The 24068-nt window shown below is 33.6% G+C and overlaps 1 non-coding gene across 1 annotated transcript; it reads left to right on the forward strand.

Annotated features, from left to right (window-relative positions):
- Positions 1-731: 731 nt before the first annotated feature.
- Positions 732-837, forward strand: LOC128294407 (small nucleolar RNA R71). Its single transcript, XR_008284719.1, has one exon. It is a non-coding gene; the product is annotated as a small nucleolar RNA R71 (small nucleolar RNA).
- The last annotated feature ends 23231 nt before the right edge of the window (positions 838-24068 follow it).

Below are 24068 nucleotides of genomic sequence, written 5' to 3' on the forward strand. Positions count from 1 at the left end.
TTTCACATGTACTTCTTGATTGGGTTCGATGTTACTAGGTAGATTTCCTGGTGCTCTTTCTGAAATCATCTTAGCTAGTTGTCTAATTTGAGTTTCGAGCCCTTGTATTGATGTTTGTTGATATTTGAGTGCCATCTCGGTATTCTAAAAATAAGTTTTTGCCACCAAGATGAATTTGGTTAGCATCTCCTCAAGGTTCGACTTTTTCTCCTGTTGGTATGGTGGTTACTGAAAGCCTGGAGGGGGTGGTGGTTTCTGATTTCCTTGGCCTCTTCATGAAAAATTTTGGTGATTCCTCTAACCTGCATTGCAAGTATTTCTATAAGGATTGTTTTGAGATCGAGGATTGTTACCTATGTAATTTAACTGCTCGTTCTCCATGTTGTGGCCATAAGGTGGGTATTCTGAATTGCTTGATCAACCTCCACTTGCTTCGCACTTCATTATTGGTGAACCTGTGAAGAACCAAGAAAACCATCAATTTTCTTATTCAAGAGTTCTACCTGATTAGAGAGCATGGTGACCAAATCGACGTTATAAACACCAGTTGTTTTTTTAGGCTTTGTCCTCATGACTTGCCACTGATAGTTATTCAGTGACATCTCCTCTATAAACTCATAAGCATCTTCAGGTGTTTTATTAATGATGGTTCTGCCAGAAGCTGCATCAACCCTTTGTCGATTGAAGGATTCAGGCCATTATGAAAAGTTTGAACCTGTAGCCAGAGTGGTAACCCATGGTGAGGGCATTGTCTCAAGAGATCCTTGTATCTCTCCCATGCATCATAGAGTGTCTCTAAATCCATCTGCACAAAAGAAGAGATATCATTATGTAATTTAGCCGTTTTAGCCAGCGAAAAGTATTTTAATAGAAACGTTTCAGTCATTTGTTCCCAAGCAGTAATTGACCCTCGTGGTAATGAGTTCAACCACTGTTTAGCTTTGTTCCTCAACGAAAAGGGAAACAACCGAATACGTATGGGATCATCAGAAACGCCATTGATTTTAAATGTATCATAGAATTCCAAGAAATTTTCCAAATGAGCATTTGGATCCTCTGTAAACCATCAAACTGAACAACCTGTTGTATCATTTGAATTGTGTTAGGTTTCAGTTCAAAACTATTTTCGGCAATAGCAGGTCTAACTATACTCGATTCAGTTCCTGTTAAAGTAGGTTTAGCATAATCATACATAGTGCGTGGAGCAGGATTCTGTTTTACTGATTAACAGCAATCGCAGGCGGTATCAGGTTTTCCTAATTTTCAGCCATCTCCTTGGTTGTGGTTTGAATATTGTTCTCTTGCTCGTTCTCTATGTATCTTAAGCTTCGCCTTATTTCTCTTTTGTTTCTGTGAACTGTGCGATCGATCTCACTGTCAAAAAGTAATGGTCCTAACGAGTTTCTTCTAGTCATAAACTATAAAAACCTGCCAGAAAAAGGGAAAAAGAAGAATTAGTAATAAAATTTTGAATAAAATTTAAATTGCAGTAAAAGCAAATGGCTAAAGTAATAAAAATCGAGTGTTCCTAATATCTGGATACATGATATTCATGACAGGTTTTAAATATTTATGATGAATTGTTCTTGAAACTAACTATTATCACGATGAAGGCAAGTGTACCTATCTAACAGTAGTATAGCTTTAGCAAGACTAGATTGTCGAACCCAAAGGAACTAAAAGTACTAGTAATGACTGTCTTTACATTATCTAGTCTAAGAATAATGGGGTTTGTTTTAACTAACTAATTAACTGAACTAAGAATTCACAGAAAATAGAATTGGGGAATTACTTTGGAAAAACAATTAAATTAAGACAATACCTAAGGAAAAATCCACCTAGACTTCGCTTGTTATTTGACTCTGAATCGGACGATTTATTCATTTGACTTGATCCATAGAAATCCCTAAGTTATATTATTATCCCTCTCGAGACTAACAACGTCTAACCCTAGGTTGAATAATTGAAATCTCTTTCTAATTAACTCCTTAGGGTTGCATTAACTCGATCTATGGATCCCCTTATTAGGTTTCACCCTAATCCGACAAAATCTTGTCACCCTATCTCTAGGCGCGCAATCAACTTCGCTTAATTATGAAAAATGTACTTAATTATGACAAATGTACTCTCAGACAGGGTCTATTCCTCCTCTAAATAAGAGCTTAACTTGAATCAATATCCTGGAATATCAAAACAAGAATTAAGAACAAGTCAAATATTTATCATACAATTCAGATAATAATAACAAGATCTGTCTTAGGTTTCATTCCCCTTAGGTATTTAGGGGTTTTAGTTCATAACTAAAAAGGTAAACATCTTAGAAGAATAATGAATACAAAACATAAAGAAAAACCCAAAACTCTTGAAGGGAAATTGGGGGGAGATCTTCAGTCTTGATGATGAATCCAGCTTTTGAGATGGATCAATCGGCTTTCCTTGAGTAGTTCTCTGCTTCCTCCTCTATGGCCCCCCTTTTCCTCCTTCTCTGGGGTTTATTTATAGGCTTTAGAATGCCTAAGAACCCTCAAAATTGGTCTTTTCCGAATTGGACTCAATTTGGGCTTGACAGGGACACGCCCATGTGAAGAAGGCCAGGCCATGTTGTTTTCCCATGTGGGTCCATTTTCTCCATTTTCAGCCCCTTTCTCGCTCTTTTTATTCTCCTATGCTCTCCTAAGTATAAAGCATCAAATTAAAGGATTAGAAGCATCGAATTCACCAATTCTAAGGAGAAACCGTCCATAGATGTGTTAAGCATGGGGTAAAAATATGTATAAATTATCGTTTATCAGTTCTCTTTATTGTTTCTATATTATTGCTATATGGGGTCAAATCCGTTTCTTCTACCACCCTTTAAAAGTCGAATACTTCTTCTCTAAGTGTTCAGTAATTGCTGAATGGTGACTCTTTCTCATGATGTGTGTTCGTTGGATTCTGGGTATTACCGAGGAGTGAAAAGTGCAAGAGTTCTCAAGATTTCGAAACTTTATCTCCTAGTATTCGATTAAGGTAATTTTGATACCTTATTTTTATGGTATAGGCCGGTTACCCCAATGTTTTATAGGGCAATATTTGGGATATAAGCCACATCTTTAGTTTATTTTGTCTAACAGGATCTACCATTACTGCAGTTAATCACCAAGGTATGAGTGATTGATTTTGGCCGGCGTTCTAGGAGGGGTTTATCGTAGATCATTTGGTCGTGGCATGTGATGATTGCTTAATCATGGATTAGGTGCTTGTGAATATTAATAATTGGGGGAAACTGATTGAATACTTGGAATGAATGTAGGTCGGTGCTCTAGGTTTTTTCACAAGTACTTGCAATCAGGTGTGTAACTGTGCACCAAAACCTGTAGTTGTCAAAAAGTCGAAAAAGGTGTGTAATCACACCCCCGTTAAACTGTGTTTCGGCGAAAGTCGAAAAGCTGAAATGTCGAAACATCGGCATTCGAGGCCTTACTAGCGTGCAAACAAACGTGGGGCGATCCGAGCCCACAAATCATTGGTGATAGACTGTAAAGGCCATTACAAGCATTTCTGTGGACTTAGGCCGTTATGGGCCACGTTGTGTCGAAATGAGCCGTGTGGGCCCAATGGACTTGTAGGCCCTACACAAATTAAATCTACTGTAAGTGATAAATATTGGACTGGGCTATGTAGGTCACATAGCCGTAGCTAAATTTGGGCTAAATGGGCCATACGAGCGTGTGGGCCCACTTGGGTCGAGTAGTGGGCCTTGGGCCCATTTACATCGTTGTGAACATTTAGGTTATCTGTGTCATTCGAGGAGACTATAGACCTTCGAAGAGGTCGTGGTTGGAGCCGAATCCCCAAAATAGGCAAAATGACGATTATGCCCTTATGCTCCGTATGATTGATGTGCTTATGATTTACATATATGATTGTACTGAGTATGACTTTGCATACACATAATATTTATGACATGACATACTGTATGGGGTTGGGGTCTGATTTGGAGGAAGTTCTGTACTAGTGGTTTTGCCACATATTCTGATTTTATTGGCTCTATCACGTTTTCTATTATTAGCAGCTTCGCTGCGTTTTTGGTGTGTTGGCTGGGTGGGTCATTGGAATCCCTACATGGTGTGTTGACTGGTATGGGTGGTGTGCTGGATGGATTGGGTTGGGATACTTATTTTCTTTCTATTGATTCTGTTTTGGGCTTGGGCCCACTCTGCTACTGTATAGGGCTAAAGCCCAGACTACTCTGTTACTGAATAAGGCTACAGCCTAGACTGTTTTGCATATTCTGTTTTCTGTTGTCTGTTAGGGGATTACACACTGAGTTTTTGTAAACTCACCCTTTCCTTTTTAACTGCTCAGGTAAACCTCAACATTAGACGATTTGGTGCTGCGAGGGACTTAGAGATGGCCACACGACTGCTGTGTCTTGCATTCGACTTTGTTTAATTTAAATTTCACTTTTGGGTTTTTAATTCTGTAATAAGGCTGTTTGTGGGTTTCAGTTTTAATTGGGCTTTGGATTATATGTTTTATTTAAAATTGCTAGTTTAGGTAAAGACGAATTTCTAAAACAATTACTGTTTTCTAAAACATGCGTTTTAAACTTCAAAGTTTTCAAAATGCTTCCGCGGTTTAAGATGAGTTGATTTACCAAAGGCAAATAATCTGGCAAACGTTTGTGACGAGATAATTTGATAATGGTAATTAAAGCGTCTTTAATTTAGAAGTGGATAATTCCTGCTTTCTGAAAAGCACTTCGATGTGACATGCCAGAGTTGGCCATAATGTCCAGGCCGGGTTTGGGGTGTTAAATATTATATTCCATGCTTAAAGTACGTGAATTGAAATGTGTGAAATTTTCATATGAAAAATTCATCATTTGAGTGGCGATTTGCAAAAATGGACTTAATCGCGTAAATTGTAAAAATGGCTTGCAATTTGTTAAAGTACTTTATTGCTATGTTCTTTTAATGTGAAGGCCTTAAAATGAAATTATGTAACAGTCTGATTTAGACCCTATTTGGAACAGTGATTTTAGGACCATGAATCTGAGTCAGAAGAATATTTTAAAATTATTTTCTATGTTTATTATGTGTGAATCTATATCCTTGAAATTTTCGTGCTTTAATTTAATCCTTTGAGTGCTCGATTAAATAAAAGGGCTTAATCACATAAAATGAAAATTAGATGGTTATTTTTAAAAGGGCTGAATTGATGTTGTCTTTATTTCATGAAGTACTTATGTTGCAGTAATACCATTGGAGTTAGTGATGGACAGTTGTATCCTTGATATATATGTTTTAGTTATTTAATTATAAAGGATATTAATGTAAAATGGTAAATAATACATGATATAATAAAACATAATTAAAATAAGCTTTCATATATTCTTGTTCTTGCCAAAATAACAAAATAAGAAAAGAAAGAAACAAGTTTAGGGTTTAGCCATTAGTAAAGCTCAATTAAGGTATGTAACTAGCTCGGTTTTTGATAATTTTTACGTTTTTGAGATCGTTGCAATGTTATCTACAAAGCCCATGCTTGAATTTTTTTATTTTGATGAATATTTTGAGTTATGCCATTGATGAATATTTGAGCTATGTGATGTTAGTTGATGAAATATGAAAGATATGTCTTGGATTAACATGTTTTTATTGGAATTTTTGATGATTTTGAGTAATTAGGACTAAATTGAAAAAATAATAAATTGAGGGAATAAAATGTGAAATAAATGAAATATATGGACTTATATGAACACAAGGAAGATTCGGCCTAAGCATGGTATATGCAAATTTTGCATGTTTTGTGTTTTGTTTAATTTGGACTAAATTGTAAAAAGTGTAAAATGTCATGCGTAAAATGGTAACTTTCCCATTTATGTTCTTTTGTACTAAATTGAGTGAAAATATGTTTGAATGAGTTTAATTTGAATATGTTTAGATCAAGAACCAAAGAAATCAGATTTGGATCGGGGGAAAACTAAAGTTGTCGATTAGCCATCCCGTTCCGATTTTCATCGTCCGATGTAAGTTTATAAGCAAATAAATGTTGTTAATATATATATATATATATATATATATAAGTTTTAAATGCTGAATCAAATTTTATGATTATATGTACAAAATGACCGAATGTGTATATGCTTGAGAATTAAGTTTACTAGTTGATTCGACTGAGCTACCACGTCCGAAGGCCCCGTACAAGCCTTAGGAATAGCTAGGATGCATATGTCATGACATAGAATTTCCTATATGTGTTTTCGTGTAAGACCACGTCTGGGGTGTTGGCATCGATATATGTGGTTACGTGTAAAACCATGTCTGGGACATCAGCATCGTATTTGATTCGTGTAAGACCCTGTCTAGGATAGTGATATCGATATGAGATAGCATGTAAAACCACGTCTGGAACATTGGCATTTTCCGGTATATGTGATCTTCCGAGTATCCTATTCAATTCTGAATTGTTCAACGGGCAATATCAAGTTATGATCGAATGTGAAATCGAGCTAAAATGTCAGGTATGTGCTAAGTTAGTTGATTTGAAAGATAAGGTAAGTATAGAATTGAAATGAACAAATGAAATATGCATCATGAAAGTGAGAATTATGTATGCTTATGAATTTATGTGTATTCGGCCAAGTTAATGTAATTAAATATCATTCATGTGATGGTATATGAGTTTCAAGCATGAAAAATGTGTATTTGATTAAAGATTATTTGGTTTGGTTTAGTTGATTAAATATAAACGTTCATTTGATTATTACTTGCTTATGACTTACTAAGCTATGATAGCTTACTATGTGTGTATATGTTTTCCTTTGTTTTATAGATTTTGGAGTCAAGTTACGAGCTCAGGGATCGTCAGCAAGGTCTATGACACTATCAACTGTCTTCCGTATTTTATAAGCTGAATTTTCGAACCTATGGCATGTATAGGCTGGATTATATTTTAAAATGTTGGATTTTGGTTTATGTAATCATGAGCCATGTAAAAATGGCTTTTTACTTTGTTAAGTTTAGATTTAATGCTTCGTTTTGATGATGGTCATGTTTAATTTTGGTGTTCGGCTATTGCCTATATGTATATATATATGCATATATATGTGAATCTTTGTTGATATTCTTTGATAAAGTTTGTTATGTGACTCAATATTAATGCTTTCATGCATTTGGTTTTGGCATAAAAATGTTAACAGAGTATATAATGGTAAGTATGTTTCATGATATAATTGAAAGGTAAATTAGGTATGATATGAAATATTGTGGATAGATCTTCTTGTAAGATAAATATGTATGTTATATATATATATATGATGCGATTGGTACATGCTCATTAATTAAAGTAATGATATGGTTAGCTTATGACCATTTATTTTTGGCAAGTTTGTATAATAGTATGTTTTGTATGTGCGTATTGTTATGAATTAGCTTAAATGAGGTAAATATGGTTGATGAATATATATTTATATATATTTTGATTATGGATTAATAGTAGCTTAATTGAAATACGATTTGTATTATAAAATTGGTTTAATTTACTAAGCTTATTACAGTACATATGTATGCTATATTGGTTATATGTTTCAATAAAGGGTTATTGATAAGCATAATGTATATTCGGCTATGTGACTAAACTATTTAGAAGTGTTTTTATGACCTAATTTATGTGAAAGAATACTATGATTGTTGTATATATATATTTGGTGATTGAAATTTTGACCATTTGATTCATTAAAATGATAAGTTAATGTTTAAAATCAAGTAGTTATAAGTAAAATAATTGTACGTATCCATTTGTATAAGTATGTGTACTTGGCTATGTGATTGCTATTTATGTATGATAATTAGTTTGTAAACAGGATAAATGATGATCTGTATTTTGTACTCTTTTAATGGTTCATTGCAATGTGTTAAAATGTGCACAATATATATGTATATATGTATTGCATTAAAGTCAAGTTCTGTCATATGGTAATGATATTAAGTTCACAAATGCGTTTAAACATTACTTGGTGTGAAATGATATTTTTGGTTTCTAATATGCATACAGGTAGAGCTAAAGTAATGACTTGTTGCTATTTATTAAATTAAATAAATATAATGACATGCATTTAATAAACATGATTAAGTGTATTAAGATGTGAATATGAAATTTGTAATGTATTTTAGTTATGTTATAATTCAACTATTTGAATGCTATAAAGGAGATATACATATTTTTCGTATAATTAAGTTTATATTATTTTAAACATGAATAGTAACAAGTGACTTTCTGAAGTTATGTTTGGTTCTGTAATGCCTCATAACCCTAATCTGGCGATGGATACGGGTTAGTGGTGTTACATTTGATTGGTATTAGAACTACGGTTTAGTCGATTCTAGGACTAACGTACTGCATGTGAGTCTAGCTATATATGCCATATTATATACTGCAATAGTGTGATGACTTCTGACATTTGAAAATGTGTTTTCGTTTAATAAATGGATCCTGACAGAGCTGTAGCTGATGATGTCGAGAGTATAGCACCTGGTCCCGCGCAAGGGATTCGCCAGTTGATTCTCGACCAACCTCGAGTAACCAAGAGGGAGAGGCTAAGCAATCCTTTTACCAAATGATGAACGACTGGTTTACTCAGTATATCTGGACTAATTCGGCTGTACCTGCTATGCCTCAAGTGAGTGATCCATTGAGATTATATAAGCTTCCTGTTGATAAAATTAGAAAACACGGGGTTGAAGAATTCAAAGCTACTGATGATGATGATGATGATGCTGAGCGAGCTGAATTCTGGCTTGATAATACTATCCACGTGTTTGATGAGCTATCTTGTACCCCGGATGAATGTTTGAAATGTGCCATATCCTTGCTTCGAGGCACAGCATATCACTGGTGGAATACACTAGTATCGATTGTTCTGAAAGAATGAGTGACTTGGGGTTTTTTTCAGACTAATTTCCATAAGAAATACATCAGCCAGAGATTTGTCAACCAGAAGCGCAAAGAATTTTTGGAATTGAAATAAGGTTGCATGACCGTGATAGAGTATGAGCGGAAATTCGTGAGATTCAATTGGTATGCCCGAAAGTGTGTTTCGACTGAAGCTATAATGTGTAAAAGATTTGAAGACGGGTTGAACGAAGACATTAAACTACTAGTTGGCATACTTGAAATAAAAGAGTTCTTAGTACTAGTTGAGCGAGCGTGCTAAGCAGAAGAGCTCAGGAAAGAGAAAAGAAAAGCTGATTTTGAAGCTAGAGATTCAAGTAAGAGATCATTGAGTAAGTCATTTCAGTCGGTATTAAAGAAGTTTTGAGATGATTTTAGCCGCTCTAAGGCTACTTCGGGTTATTTTAGATGGGATCGGGATAGACAACCTATGAGCTCAAGAGCTACCTCAGTAGCTAGTGTTGGTAAGGTTAGATCGAATCAACCCGAGTGTAAACATTATGGTAAACAAAATCCTGGCAGTTGTAGAATGCATGATCAGGCCTAAAAGTGGATCGACGGATCATTTCGTTCGTGAATGCCCTGAGTTAGCTGAGCGAAATCTAGTATAGAATACGAGATCGGGTAACATTACAGCTCGAGGTAGACAACCCAGAAACATGGGTAATGTGAGTAGCAGTCAGAGAGGGACTAAAGATACAACAGTTAGATCTGAGGCTCGTGCACCTGCCAGAGCCTATGCTATACGCGCACGCGAGGAGGCTTTATCCCTAGATGTTATTACCGCTACATTCACTCTCTATGATACTATTGTAATTGTATTAATTAAACCTGGTTCGACTCATTCTTATGTGTGTGAGACCCTAGTATTCAGTAAGACTTTGTCTGTTGAGTCTATTGAGTTTGTGATTAAAGTATTGAACCCCTTGGGCCGGTGTGTTCTAGTTGAAAAAGTGTGTAAAAATTGTCCTTTGATGATTCGAGATTTGTGTTTTTCAGCTGATTTGATGTTGTTTCCATTCGACGAGTTCGATATAATTCTGGGTATGGATTGGTTGACTTTGCACAATGCTGATGTAAATTGCAAAAGAAAGACTATTGATTTACGTTGCCAGAATGATGAGATTATTCGGATTGAATCTAATGATCTGAATGGTTTACCAGCAGTGATATCTTCAATGTTAGCGTAGAAGTATGTGAGAAAAGGTTGCAAAGCTTATTTTGCCTATGTGCTTGATAGTAAAGTGGCCGAAAGAAGGATTGAATCAGTACCTGTTGTGTGCGAGTATCCGAATGTGTTTCCAGAAGAATTGCTAGGATTGCGACCTATTCGAGAGGTAGAGTTTGGTATTGAGTTAGCGCCGGGGAGAACTCCGATATCGATAGCTCTGTACAGAATGGCATCTACTGAATTAAAAGAATTGAAAGCTTAGTTTCAAGAATTGACAAATAGAACGCGTGACTGAGTTTCTCTCCCTGGGGTGCACCAGTTTTTTTTTTGTGAAAAAGAAAGATGGAGCTATGAGAATGTGTATCAATTATAGACAGCTCAATAAGGTGACTATAAAGAATAAATATCCGTTGCCACGGATTGATGACATGTTCAATCAGTTGAAAGGGGCTACAGTGTTTTCGAAGATAGATTTGAGATCAGGCTATTATCAGTTGCGAGTTAAAGACTCTGATGTGCCAAAGACTACTTTTCAAATGAGGTACGGACACTATGAGTTTCTGGTTATGCCTTTCGGACTTACTAATGCACCTGCTATTTTCATGGATTTGATGAATCGAATCTTCAGACAGTATTTGGATCAATTTATGGTTGTGTTCATAGATGACTTTTTGATCTATTCCTGTGATGAAACCGAACATGCCGAACATTTGAAACTTGTGTTACAAACTTTACGAGATAAACAGTTGTATGCAAAGTTTAGTAAATTTGAGTTCTGGTTACGAGAAGTTAGTTTTCTGGGCCATGTTGTATCAGCATTGGGTATTCGGGTTGATCCAAGTAAGATTTCGGCTATCCTTGATTAGAAACCTTCGAGAAATATTTTTGAAGTCCAAAGTTTTCTAGGACTTGCTGGTTATTATAGACGGTTCGTGAAAGGTTTCTCTATTATTTCAACCTCAATAACAAAGCTACTTCAGAAAGATGTTAAGTTCGAGTGGTCAGAAAAGTGCCAGAAAAGTTTTGATCAGTTGAAAGCCCTATTGACTGAAGCTCTAGTGCTAGTTGAACCAGAATCGGGTAAAGAATTTGTTATCTATAGTGATGCATCTTTAAATGGTTTGGGCTGTGTTTTGATGCAGGAAGGCAAAGTCATAGCTTATGCCTCGAGATAGTTAAAGTCACATAAAAAGAATTATCTGACACATGATCTGGAATTTGCTGCTATTGTGTTTACATTGAAAATATGACGCCACTACTTGTTTGGTGAGAAATGTCACGTTTATTCTGATTACAAAAGGCTGAAATATTTGATGACTCAGAAAGATCTAAATTTGAGACAACATCGATGGTTAGAGTTGTTAAAAGATTAAGTGCTTGAGATTGATTACCATCCGGGAAAGGCTAATGTTGTTGCTGATGCTCTAAGCCAAAAATCATTGTTTTCTTTCCGTGCAATGAATGCACATATGGCTATGTCTGGAGATGGTTCGATAATAGCTGAATTAAAAGCAAGACCGTTATTTGTTCAACAGATCTGTGATGCTCAGAAAGTGGATGATGATTTGTTAGCAAAACGAGCTCAATGTGACTCGAATATTGATTCAGAGTTCAGAGTTGATGCTAAGGGTTGTTTGAGTTTCATAAATTGAATATGTGTCTCAAGAAATTTAGAGTTGATTCAAATGATCTTGAGCAGAGCTCACAGTAATCGGTTATCTATTCATCCGGGTAGTACGAAGATGTATAATGGTCTGAAATAACTTTACTGGTGGCATGGTATGACACGAGACATTTCTGACTTTGTTTCAAAATGTTTAATCTATCAACAAGTTAAAGCTGAGCATCAGGTACCTTCTAGATTGCTTTAGCCGATCATGATACCTGACTGGAAATGGCATAGATTCACGATGGATTTTGTATCAAGTTTACCATTGACAACGAGCAAGAAAGATGCAATCTGGGTATTTGGGGATAGATTGACTAAATCGATTCATTGTGTTCTGGTTCGTACAGATTATTCACTTGATAAGCTTGCTGAGTTATATGTTTCTCAAATTGTTTCAGATAGAGATCCAAGGTTTGCATCGATGTTTTGGAAGAAACTGCAAGATGCATTAGGTACGAAATTACATTTCAGCACTGCTTTTCATCCGCAAACAGATGGTCAATCCGAACGAATCATTCAAATGCTTGAGGATATGTTGAGATGTTGTACTCTCGAATTAGAAGGTATGTCGGAATGATACTTATCTTTGATTGAATTTGTGTATAATAATAGTTTTCAATCGAGTACCAAAATGGCACCTTACGAGGCTTTTTACGGTCATAAATGTTGTACACCATTGTATTGGACTGAGCTCAGTGAAAACAAGATACACAAGGTCGATTTGATCAGAGAGACTGAACAAAAAGTAAAAGTGATCCGTGAGAGTCTGAAAACAGCGTCAAATCGTTAGAAATCATATGTGGACTTCAATTGAAAAGATATAGAGTTTCAGATAGGAGACAAAGTATTTTTGAAAGTCTCACCGTAGAAGAAAATACTTAGATTCAGTCGTAAAAGCAAATTGAGTGCGAGATTTATTGGGCCATATGAGATTATAGAGCGTATCGGGCCGGTTCCATAAAGACTGTTGTTGCCACCTGAGTTAGAAAAGATCCATAATGTATTCCATGTTTCGATGCTTTGTAGATATCGATCTGATCCCTCACATGTTATTAATCCATTCGAGATTAAGATTAAATTTATATGACATATGAGGAAGAACCGATTCGTATTTTGGTTCATGAAGTTAAAGAGCTGCGAAATAAGAAAATTTCATTAGTGAAAGTACTGTGGCATAAACACAGAGTTGAGGAAGCAACGTGGGAACCAGAAGATACGATGAAAGAATGCTATCCAAACCTATTCATCGGTAAGATTTTTGGGGACGAAAATCCCTAAGGAGGGAGAGTTGTAGCAGCCCGATTTAGACCCTATCTGGAACGGTGGTTTTGGGACAACAAATCTGAGTCAAAAAAATATTTTAAAATCATTTTCTGTGTTTATTATGTGTAAATTTATATCTGTGAAATTTTCATGCTTTAATTTTATCGATTGAGTGCCCAATTTAATAAAAAAGGCTTAATCGCGTAAAATGAAAATTAGATGGATATTTTTAAAAGGGTTGAATTGATGTTGTCTTTATTTCATGAAGTACTTATGTTGCAATAATACCATTGGAGTTAGTGATGGACAGTTGTATCCTTGATATATATGTTTTAGTTATTAAATTATAAAGGATATTAATGTAAAATGGTAAATAATACATGATATAATAAAACATAATTAAAATAAGCTTTCATATATTCTTTTTCTTGCTGAAATAACAAAATAAGAAAAGAAAGAAACAAGTTTAGGGTTTGGCCATTAGTAATGCTCAATCAAAGTATGTAACTAGCTCGGTTTTTGATAATTTTTACGTTTTTGAGATCGTTGCTATGTTATCTATAAAGCCCATGCATGGATTTTTTATTTTGATGAATATTTTGAGTTATACCATTGATGAATCTCTGAGCTATGTGATGTTAGTTGATGAAATATGAAAGATATGTCTTGGATTAACATGTTTTGTATTGGAATTTTTGATAATTTTGAGTAATTGGGACTAAATTGCAAAAATAATAAATTGAGGAACTAAAATGTAAAATAAATGAAATATATGGACTTATATGAACACAAGGAAGATTCGGTCTAAGCATGGTATATGCAAAATTTACATGTTTTGTGTTTTGTGCAATTTGGGTGAAATTGTAAAAAGTGCAAAATGTTAAGGGTAAGATAGTAATTTTCCCATTTATGTGTTTTTGGACTAAATTGAGTGAAAATATATTTGAAGAAGTTTAATTTGAATATGTTTAGATCAAGAACCAAAGAAATCAGATTTGGATCGAGGGAAAACTAAAGTTGTCGATTAGCCATCCCGTTTCGATTTTCATCGTTCGAGGTAAGTTTATAAGCAAATAAATGTTGTTAATTTTGAATATATAGATATATAAGTTTTAAATGCTGAATCTAATTTTATGATTATATGTACATAATGACCGAATGTGTATATGCTTGAGAATTAAGTTTACGAGTGGATTGGATTGAGTTACGACATCCGAAAGCCCCGTACGAACCTTAGGAATAGCTAGGATACATATGTGATGAAATAGGATTTCCTATATGTGTTCTCGTGTAAGACCACGTCTGGGACATTGGCATCGATAGATGTGGTTACGTGCAAGACCATGTCTGGGACATCTGCATCTTATTTGATTCGTGTAAGACCCTGTTTGGGAAAATCGCATCGATATATGTGATCATCCGAGTATCCTATTCAATTTCGAATGGTTCAACGAGCAATCAAATGTGAAATCGAGCTAAAATGTTAGGTATGTGCTAAGTTAGTTGATTAGAAAGATAAGGTAAGTATATATTTGAAATGAACAAATGAAATATGCATTATGAAAGTGAGAATTATGTATGCTTATGAACTTATGTGTATTCGGCCAAGTTAATATAATTAAATATCATTCATGTGATGGTATATGAGTTTCAAGCATGAAAAATGTGTATTTGATTAAAGGTTATTTGATTTGGTTTAGTTGATTAAATATAAATGTTCATTTGATTATTACTTTCTTATGACTTACTAAGCTATGATAGCTTACTATGTGTGTATATGTTTTCCTTTGTTTTATAGACTTTGGAGTCAAGTTACGAGCTCAGGGATCGTCAGCAAAGTCTATGACACTATCGACTGTCTTCGGTATTTTCTAAGCTGAATTTTCGAACCTATGGCATGTAAAGGCTAGATTATATTTTGAAATGTAGGATTTTGGTTTATATAATCTTGAGCCATGCAAAAATGGCTTATTACTTTGTTAAGTTTGGATTTATTTCTTCGTTTTGATGATAGTCATGTTTGATTTTGGTGTTCGGCTATTGCCTAAATGTATATATATATATATGTGAATCTTGGTTGATATGCTTTGATAAAGTTTGTTATGTGACTCAATATTAATGCTTTCATGCATTCGATTTTGGCATAAAAATGTTAACAGAGTATATAATGGTAAGTATGTTTCATGATATAATTGAAAGGTAAATTAGGTATGATATGAAATGTTGTGGATAGATCTTCTTGTAAGATAAATATGTATGTTATATATATATATATATATATATGATGCGCTTAGTATATGGTCATTAATTAAAGTAATGATATGGTTAGCTTATGACCGTTTATTTTGACAAGTTTGTATAATGGTATGTTTTGTATATGCATATTGTTATGAATTAGCTTAAATGACGTAAATATGGTTGGGTGAATATATATTTATATATATTTTGATTATGGATTAATATTAGCTTAATTGAAATACATGATTTGTATTATAAAATTAGTTTAATTTAGTAAGCTTATTACAAAGTACATATGTATGCTATATTGGTTATATGTTTCGGTAAAGGGTTATTGATAAGCATAACGTATACTCGGCTATGTGACTAAACTATTTAGAAGTGTTTTTATGACCTAATTTATGTGATAAAATAGTATGATTATTGTGTGTATATATATATTTGGTGATTGAAATTTTGACCATTTGATTCATTAAAATGATTAGTTAATGTTTAAAATCGAGTAGTTATAAGTAAAATAATTGTACATATCCATTGGTATAAGTATGTGTACTTGGCTATGTGATTGTTATTTATGTATGATAAATAGTTCGTAAATAGGATAAATGATGGTTCGTATTTTGTACTCTTTTAATGGTTCATTGCAATGTGTTAAAATGTGCACAATATATATGTATATATATTTCATTAAAGTCAAGTTCTGTCATATGGAAATGATATTAAGTTTACAAATGCGTTTGAACGTTACTTGGTGTGAAATGATATGTTAGGTTTATAATATGCATACAGGTAGAGCTAAAGTAATGACTTGTTGCTATTTATTAAATTAAATAAATATAATGACATGCATTTGATAAACATGATTAAGTGTGTTAAGATATGTATATGAAATTTGTAATGTATTTTAGTTAGTTATAATTCAACTATTTGAATGCTATAAAGGAGATGTACATATGTTTCAGATAATTAAGTTTATATTATTTTAAACATGAATAGTAACAAGTAACTTTCTTAAGCTGTGTTTGGTTCTGTAATGCTTTATAACCCTAATCTGGTGACGGATACGGGTTAGCGATGTTGCAAATTAGGCCATTAAATGATGGTATGGACAATAATGGATAACCAATATTAAGTTTTTATATTATTTCATTAAGGATTGTTTGGTAATTATGTTAATAATGATAATAAAAATAAAACAAAATTGGATTTTGGTTGTCATTTTACACCTTGTTGGCCGAATGTAAGAAAGAAAAAGAAGCCATTTTCTTTGTTTATGGTTCGACACTTTGGAGATCAAATTAAGGTATGGATTTCGTTCAGTTTTTGATAATTTTTACGTTTTTGAGATTGTTGCTTCGTAGATTAGTTAGCCCATGCTAATTTTCGGAATTGTTGAAGAATTTTTTATTTGCCATTGTTGATTGCTTGAGGTTTTTGTGTTTGATGATGAAAAATAAATATGTGTTAATATATTTTCATATTTAATTAAGTGATTTTTAGTAAAAATGCCTATTTGGGATTAAATTGTAAATTTTGTAAATTGAGGGGTCAAAATGTGAAATAAATGAAAGAAATGGGCTACTAAGGACCTTAGTGAAATTCGGCCAAGCATGGGTCTGGTCAAATTTTTAATATTTTGTGTTTTGTGATATAGGGACTAAATTACGAAAAATGTGAAATGTCAAAGGCAAAAGTGTAATTAGCTCATTTATGTGTTTTTAGATGAATTTGATTGAATATATGATTAATAAGTTGAATTTGTATTGAATTAGATCAAGAAATGAGGAAATCAGATTTGGATCGGGAAAGTCGAAAATTATGTAATAGTCGTTCCGGTCCGTTCATGTTAGTACGAGGTAAGTTTATAAGTAAATAAATGTTGTTAAATTGAAATGTAGGTGCATTATATGTGCCGAATTGAATTGTAAAGAAATATATATATGTGATGCTAAATTGAATCGAGCTTTGGAGAATCTGTTCCGATCATGGATTGTTCGAATAAGTGAAATTGAGAAAGTTCCGATAATGTGACAATGTCTTAAAAGCCCCATACGAACCATAGGAATAGATAGGATACATATGTCATGACATAGGATTCCGATATGTGTTATCGTGTAAGACCATGTCTGGGACGTCGGCATCAATTTGTGATTTACATGTAAGACCATGTCTGGGACATTGGCATCGTATATGATTTCGTGTAAGACCCTGTCTAAAATAGTGGCATCGATATTTGATTACATGTAAGACCACGTCTGGGACGTTGGCATTGTACGAGCTTATGAGTTATCCGAGTATCCTTATTGATTTTGAACGGTTCAATAGGCATTCCGAGCAATGAATAACCATGTGAAATTCTATTCGATTCAGGTACGTGTTATTTGTTATGAAATTCAGAAACGAAAGGTGAGTATGTATCATATGACCATATGTGAAATATACGACAACGAATGATATGAATGTATATAAATGAATGATGTGTTATATATGTCGTTATATGAAATTGTGGTTCTATGTTTCAGACATGAGAATTATTAAATATGAAACATGGCTTTGATGTATGATTTCTTGGTTAGAAAACTTGATTAGATAATGAAATTAAAATAGTTGAGTTGGCTGTATGGTTCATATATGCAAATTTGGTTTATGTGAATAAGGGAATTATGGATGTTTGAGTTTGGAAGTGTTTATAAAAAAGTTGATATAACTTTATGTATGATTTGTAATAAATGAACATAGTTCGATTGGCATTGTAATGAATATGTGCAAGCTTGAGTTATATGATTGAGTTAAAGGTTGTTATTCGAATTTGAAAGCATGGTTATATGTTCATTTATAAATAAGATAAGTGGAGTTATTTAATGTGGTTATATGAATTTATGACTACAATAAATGTATATCTGATTGAAATTTGATAAATTTGGTTTAGTGATATTGGTTTATAGATATTATTGAAATGATTTATTTGCTTATAGCTTACTAAGCTTTCAAAGCTTACTCTATGTGTTTTTCCTATGTCTATAGAGTTTCAGAGACCTACTTGAGTTGGAAGTTGTAGGAGACATCATCACACTATCTGATTACCGCTTCGGTAAATAAAAGCTTTGAGTTCTGGTAATGTGGCATGTATAGGCTAGTTTAAAGATGGTTCATTTTGATTTGAGTATATATATAGCCATGTGAAAATGGCTTAATTATGATGCTAATATTATGTATATTTGGTTATGTATTGAGCTTATTTTGGGAAGTATGATTCATGGTTTATATATGTGGTGTAATTGGTTATAGGATTCGGCTTGAACGTTGTGGTGAAATATTGGATGTATTTTCGACTAATGGTTAATATTCCTACAGGTAAAATGATGAGTATAACATTGATGATGCATTAGTTATTTGAATATGGTTTGAAAAGGAAAATAGTGTGATATATTTAGATATATATTTATATGTATAAGGCCAAGTGAAATGGTCATTTTGGTATGTTCATAGTTGGGAATTTGGTAATGTTTAACATGTGATTTTTAATATGCTTTGATACAGAAAATCAGCATGAAATTGGTTGATGATATTATGGATTGATTGATACATGTTTGGAGTTGAATTTGGCTGAAAATGTTGTATATATGATGTGAAACCTCTAGCCCATATCCGACGCCAGATTAGGGTTACGAGGCATTACCGGTCAAAACATAATTTCAAAGAATTCATATATATATAATCACTCAAGTCAAACTCATTTATAAATAAAATATAATTAATTCACCTTTCGGTACATACATCGATTTATACCTAACATATATAGGTCACAACAAATTTCAACTTATTACTGACAACATATAATGCATTTAATTACATAGCTTTATCAAATATCAACATGGTTAATTATACTTTCATTACCACCTATGTAATTATACATATAGCCACCAAAATTACATATACATTCTTATAACCCAATAAGCCAAAAAAACACATCTTAAATTACTGCATATACGGCTTAGGTAATAATCAATTTGAATTTTGCATGCTTTACACTTTACCACAAATTGAAACAACCACACGATTTTATTCACACATTTCTATTTAATTCATTTAGAGTATTAATTATTAAAAGAAAACTATACGTACCTACATTAGTCATTAAATTACACGCAATTGGCCTTAGTGAATTTTAACCATTTCACGCACACACCACCAAGAAATACACCGATTAAAAATACTAGTTAATGTGTCCAAAATTTCGTATTCAATAATAAAGTAATAGTCAATGTTCGGACATCTTAAATTATTGATCACTTAATGTCACTCATAGTCTAACTTTAACATCAAATTCTTAATAACTACATTTAAGTATACAATCATATTACATAATTTAATAAGTAGTTATATATGTGTATTTGGTACATTATACCTTGGCTGAACATAATATTAATGCACATGTACATGATAAGTAGTTTGCCCTAAAAAAATAACGATCACACTTAGCATTGAAAACTTACTAAACAATCGACCAACTATTCATGAAACACATTCATTGCATATTTTTCCATCTCAACTAATTAACATACCAAATGCATATTGTACTATTATTCCTTCATAGCTGAATCTTCTATTTGAAATCATATACATATCCCAAAACATTCATCATCAATTACCAACGAACATGCTCATTAAATATTTTGACTACGATCTTACCATACCAAGTTCAAACATAATCAACAAGGCATTCCCAAACATATAGTGCTTACCACATATATTATACCTTCATGGCACGCAACTTACTAACCAGAATTAATATAAACCTTAACTAACATAAACAAATTCTAATATAATAACTTAGCCATTTTTGCATGGCTTTGATTACAAATAACCGAAAATCCAGCTTACGAAAGCACACTCTAACCTATACATGCCATAATTCAACTTTGAATATTAAAATACTAAAGCTGTAGATTGTGTGATAGACTTTCCTGACGATCCCTGAGCTTGTAACTCGAATCCAAAATCTATAAAACAAAGACAAATATACACACGATAAGCTATTTAAGCTTTGTAAGTCATAAGCAAACAAACAAACCGATAACATAATCAACTTATTTTTAACCAACCAAATTACAATATCAATATCAACCTTATTCTTAACTTTCAACTTCAATAATAATATACCTGAACACATATGTCCATTACCCTGGCCGAATGTTAACAAGATTAAGTCATCAAATCATTGTTCAATTTTCGGAGCCAAATTATCAATATAAAACCTAATATACATACCTTTATATAAATAAGCTTTTAAATGAAGATAAAATTCATATACACACATTAACTAAGTAACCGAATATGCAAGATCATTATATATATATATATGAGAAATTAAAATCACACCAACAAGGATCATACTTCTTTCCCATAAGGCCGAATACACATGACATATTTACACATATACTTTTCATTCATGTCACACATGCTTGTAACTAATATCATAACACTCACATACCTTGGTCACTTAGCTAATTTTACATATTTGTTCCCCATTTATCGATGCCCGATGAACCATTCAGAATTGGGTAGGACACTCGGATAATCACACATGTATCGTACAATGCCAATGTCCCACACGTGGTCTTACATGTAATCACATATCGATGCCACTGTCCCAGACAGAGTCTTACTTGTACACATATATCGGAATCACATATCGATGCCATGGTCTTACTCACACACATATATCGGGATCCTATGTCTTGACTTATGTATCCTAACTATTCCTAAGGTTCATACGGGGCTTTCAGACGTCGTAACTTAGTCGAAACGAACTCGGAATGTAGTAATTAAGCTTATTAATATTCAGCCATAGTGTATATAATCTCATACTGTAACACCCCGAACCCGAGACCGTCGCCGGAGTCGAACACGAGGTGTTAACAGACTTCAAACCACTTATTGAGAATTTTCCAGGCAAGCTGCCAATCTGTGTACTAGTCGCTTCAAAAATCATAACTTGAGTTTTACAACTCGAAAATCAGTTTCGTAATTTTTCCCTGAAACTAGACTCATATGTCCATCTACAGATTTTTTTGTAGAATTTTTGGTCAAGCCAATTAGTACAGTTTATTAGTTAAATTCTCCCATGTTACAGGGGTCGACTACACTGACCTTCGTGCGTTACAACTGGAATAACTCCCTGTGTAGGGATTCAATACTGATGTCGTTTGTTTCTATAGAAACTAGACTCAAAGAGGAATTTATACATATGTGGTATGACTCCTAATTATCTCTGGTTAATTTATAATGAATTTTCAAAGTCGTAACAGGGAATCCAGAAACCGTTCTGGCCCTGTCTCATGAAATCTTGGATATCTCTTAAAATACAGCTCATATGGTCGTTTCGTTTTATCCATATGAAAATAGACCCATCAAGCTTCGAGTACGTAATTTTTTTTAGCTATTAATTCCACTTCTACTATTTTTAGTGATTTTTAGATCTCATATCACTGCTGCCGTCCGCAACAGTTACTGCAGTAGACTATGCCAATTTCATGAATCCTTCCTTAGCCTTACTAATCATCCATCATCGTGACACAAATTATGGCCACCTTATCAAAATTAAGGTTTCTAAGACTCGTGGCTATAGATTCTAGCATCCCACTCAAAGCGACCACATAGGCCATTTTCACATGGCTTAAAGTTTACAACCCAAAATTTAACAAAACAAAATAGCCCATACATGCCAAATGTTCTCCTAGGTTGACTAAGAAGACAATACCAAAAATTGCTCACGGTGTGATGACTTCGTTGTGATTACGAACACCCAAAGGAGACGATTCCAAGAAACCTAAAATGGGTGACAAGAAAACACCGAGTGAGTTTATAACTCAAGAAGTCATAAGCATTCCACAACCATCCATTAATACAATTATCATAAAATGAAATAATGAAACAAGGCCAAGTGTTCCAGCCATACCGAACTATACCATAGTTCCTTAGATCTTCGGATCAATCTCATACCAAGTCATACATTTACATTTCATATACTGTTCAATAGGATATTTGAAGCAATTTCCATACATCATTTCATTTCCGCAACAATCATGCAATCAAATGAACTTTCATCTATTCCACGATACCTTATTTACGGGAATGCAATTGAACTCATCACATAGATTTAAATCTTACCAACTCCACCCCGAGCATGAACATAGCATCTATTAGCCATGAACTCAAGGTACTTACTCTTTCCGCTGTCCATACTCATCTCGATGAAGTCACGCCTCCATATAAATGTTCAATCGGAGATATGTGTAGAGTTCGCACACATAGTGCTTAATACTCAATCACGCACACTTAGTGCCATACATTACAAGCTCGCACATTCAGTGCCAATCTCGTCCCCGTACACATCTATTTCTCGCACACTTAGTGCCGAAGCAAACTTCCTACACATTTCACTATCTCTTTTACGTTCAACAATATCATCTTTTCATACACATACATTTGTATATATTTCATCTCATTAAACACAATTGCATAGATATTACAATCATTTAAGCAATATCAAATATATGCTTAATGACTTACCTTGTGTTGGGTAAAATAGTCCAAGTCGGCTACTCGATGACCTTCGTCTTTCCCTTGCTTGATTCTCCTTCTTTAACTCCTTGAGCTTAATCAATAAATCAACTAGTTTAACCCTCTTGCTAAACATTCATAATTCAATTACACATGCATATGTATGTTTGTATATTCGCAACCATCCTCACTTATTACCCATTTGGTCAACAATCTAAGCCAAGATAAGGCTTCAATAAGGTTGCCTCTAACCGAATACATGCACACCAATCTACTTCCTTTGGCGAATATGCATGTCTATGTTGAGGCCAATTTTACACTTAATACTACACAAAAAAACAGCATACATTTTCCTAATTAACGCATTACATATTGTAGCCCTATACACATCTCTCATTTATTTCATAACCAAACAACATCACAAGCAAATATACACCTTAAAATAGTATATATGTCATACCAATTCATCATGTGCAAACATATATTCATGTAGGTGCAATGGCCGAATTCTCAAGTGGCTTATATCCAAATATATACACATATCCAAAGCTTAAATCTTACTTACCATGCAACATGCATGAATTATACTTATGGATATAACATGGCCGAATACCACAACACCATACCGTTTCAATTTGGTCATGGTTAAACAAAGAACTTAGTATCTCATTCAAAAATGCTAAAAGAAAATCTAAGAATCCTCAATCAACCATCACATGTATCATTATCAAGCTTGATATTTAGCATGCAATGGCATTAACACCATATTCACTTTGACCGAATTTCATTCCCATGACATAACAAAGATTTGAACCATGGGCTAACAAGAACATCAAGCTAGCAACTAAAATATATATGAATCTCATGGCAAAACATCAAACTTACCTTAATCTAGGTACAAGTATGGCCAAACCTACTCCTAAACCTCTTCCAAACCAACATGAAACAAGAATTCCTTCCTTCTTCCTTAGAATTTTCAGCCCAAAGGAAATGAAAATGATGAACAAAATTCTTCTTTCTTTCTCCACACTCACGGCAATGGGCATGCATGAGACCATTTTTTCTCTTTTTTTTTGTTCCTTTCATTATTAAATTCCCATGCTCACTATTTTATTTTTTCTTACATACACCATTGTCCCAACATGTTTTATGACATGTTTTTACCCATAATCTCTTGTCATGGCCGGCCACTAGCTATTAGGGGGGAAATTTGACATGCAAGTC

Source organism: Gossypium arboreum, chromosome 6 (assembly GCF_025698485.1).
Source record: "Gossypium arboreum isolate Shixiya-1 chromosome 6, ASM2569848v2, whole genome shotgun sequence".
In the NCBI taxonomy this organism is placed as follows: domain Eukaryota; kingdom Viridiplantae; phylum Streptophyta; class Magnoliopsida; order Malvales; family Malvaceae; genus Gossypium; species Gossypium arboreum.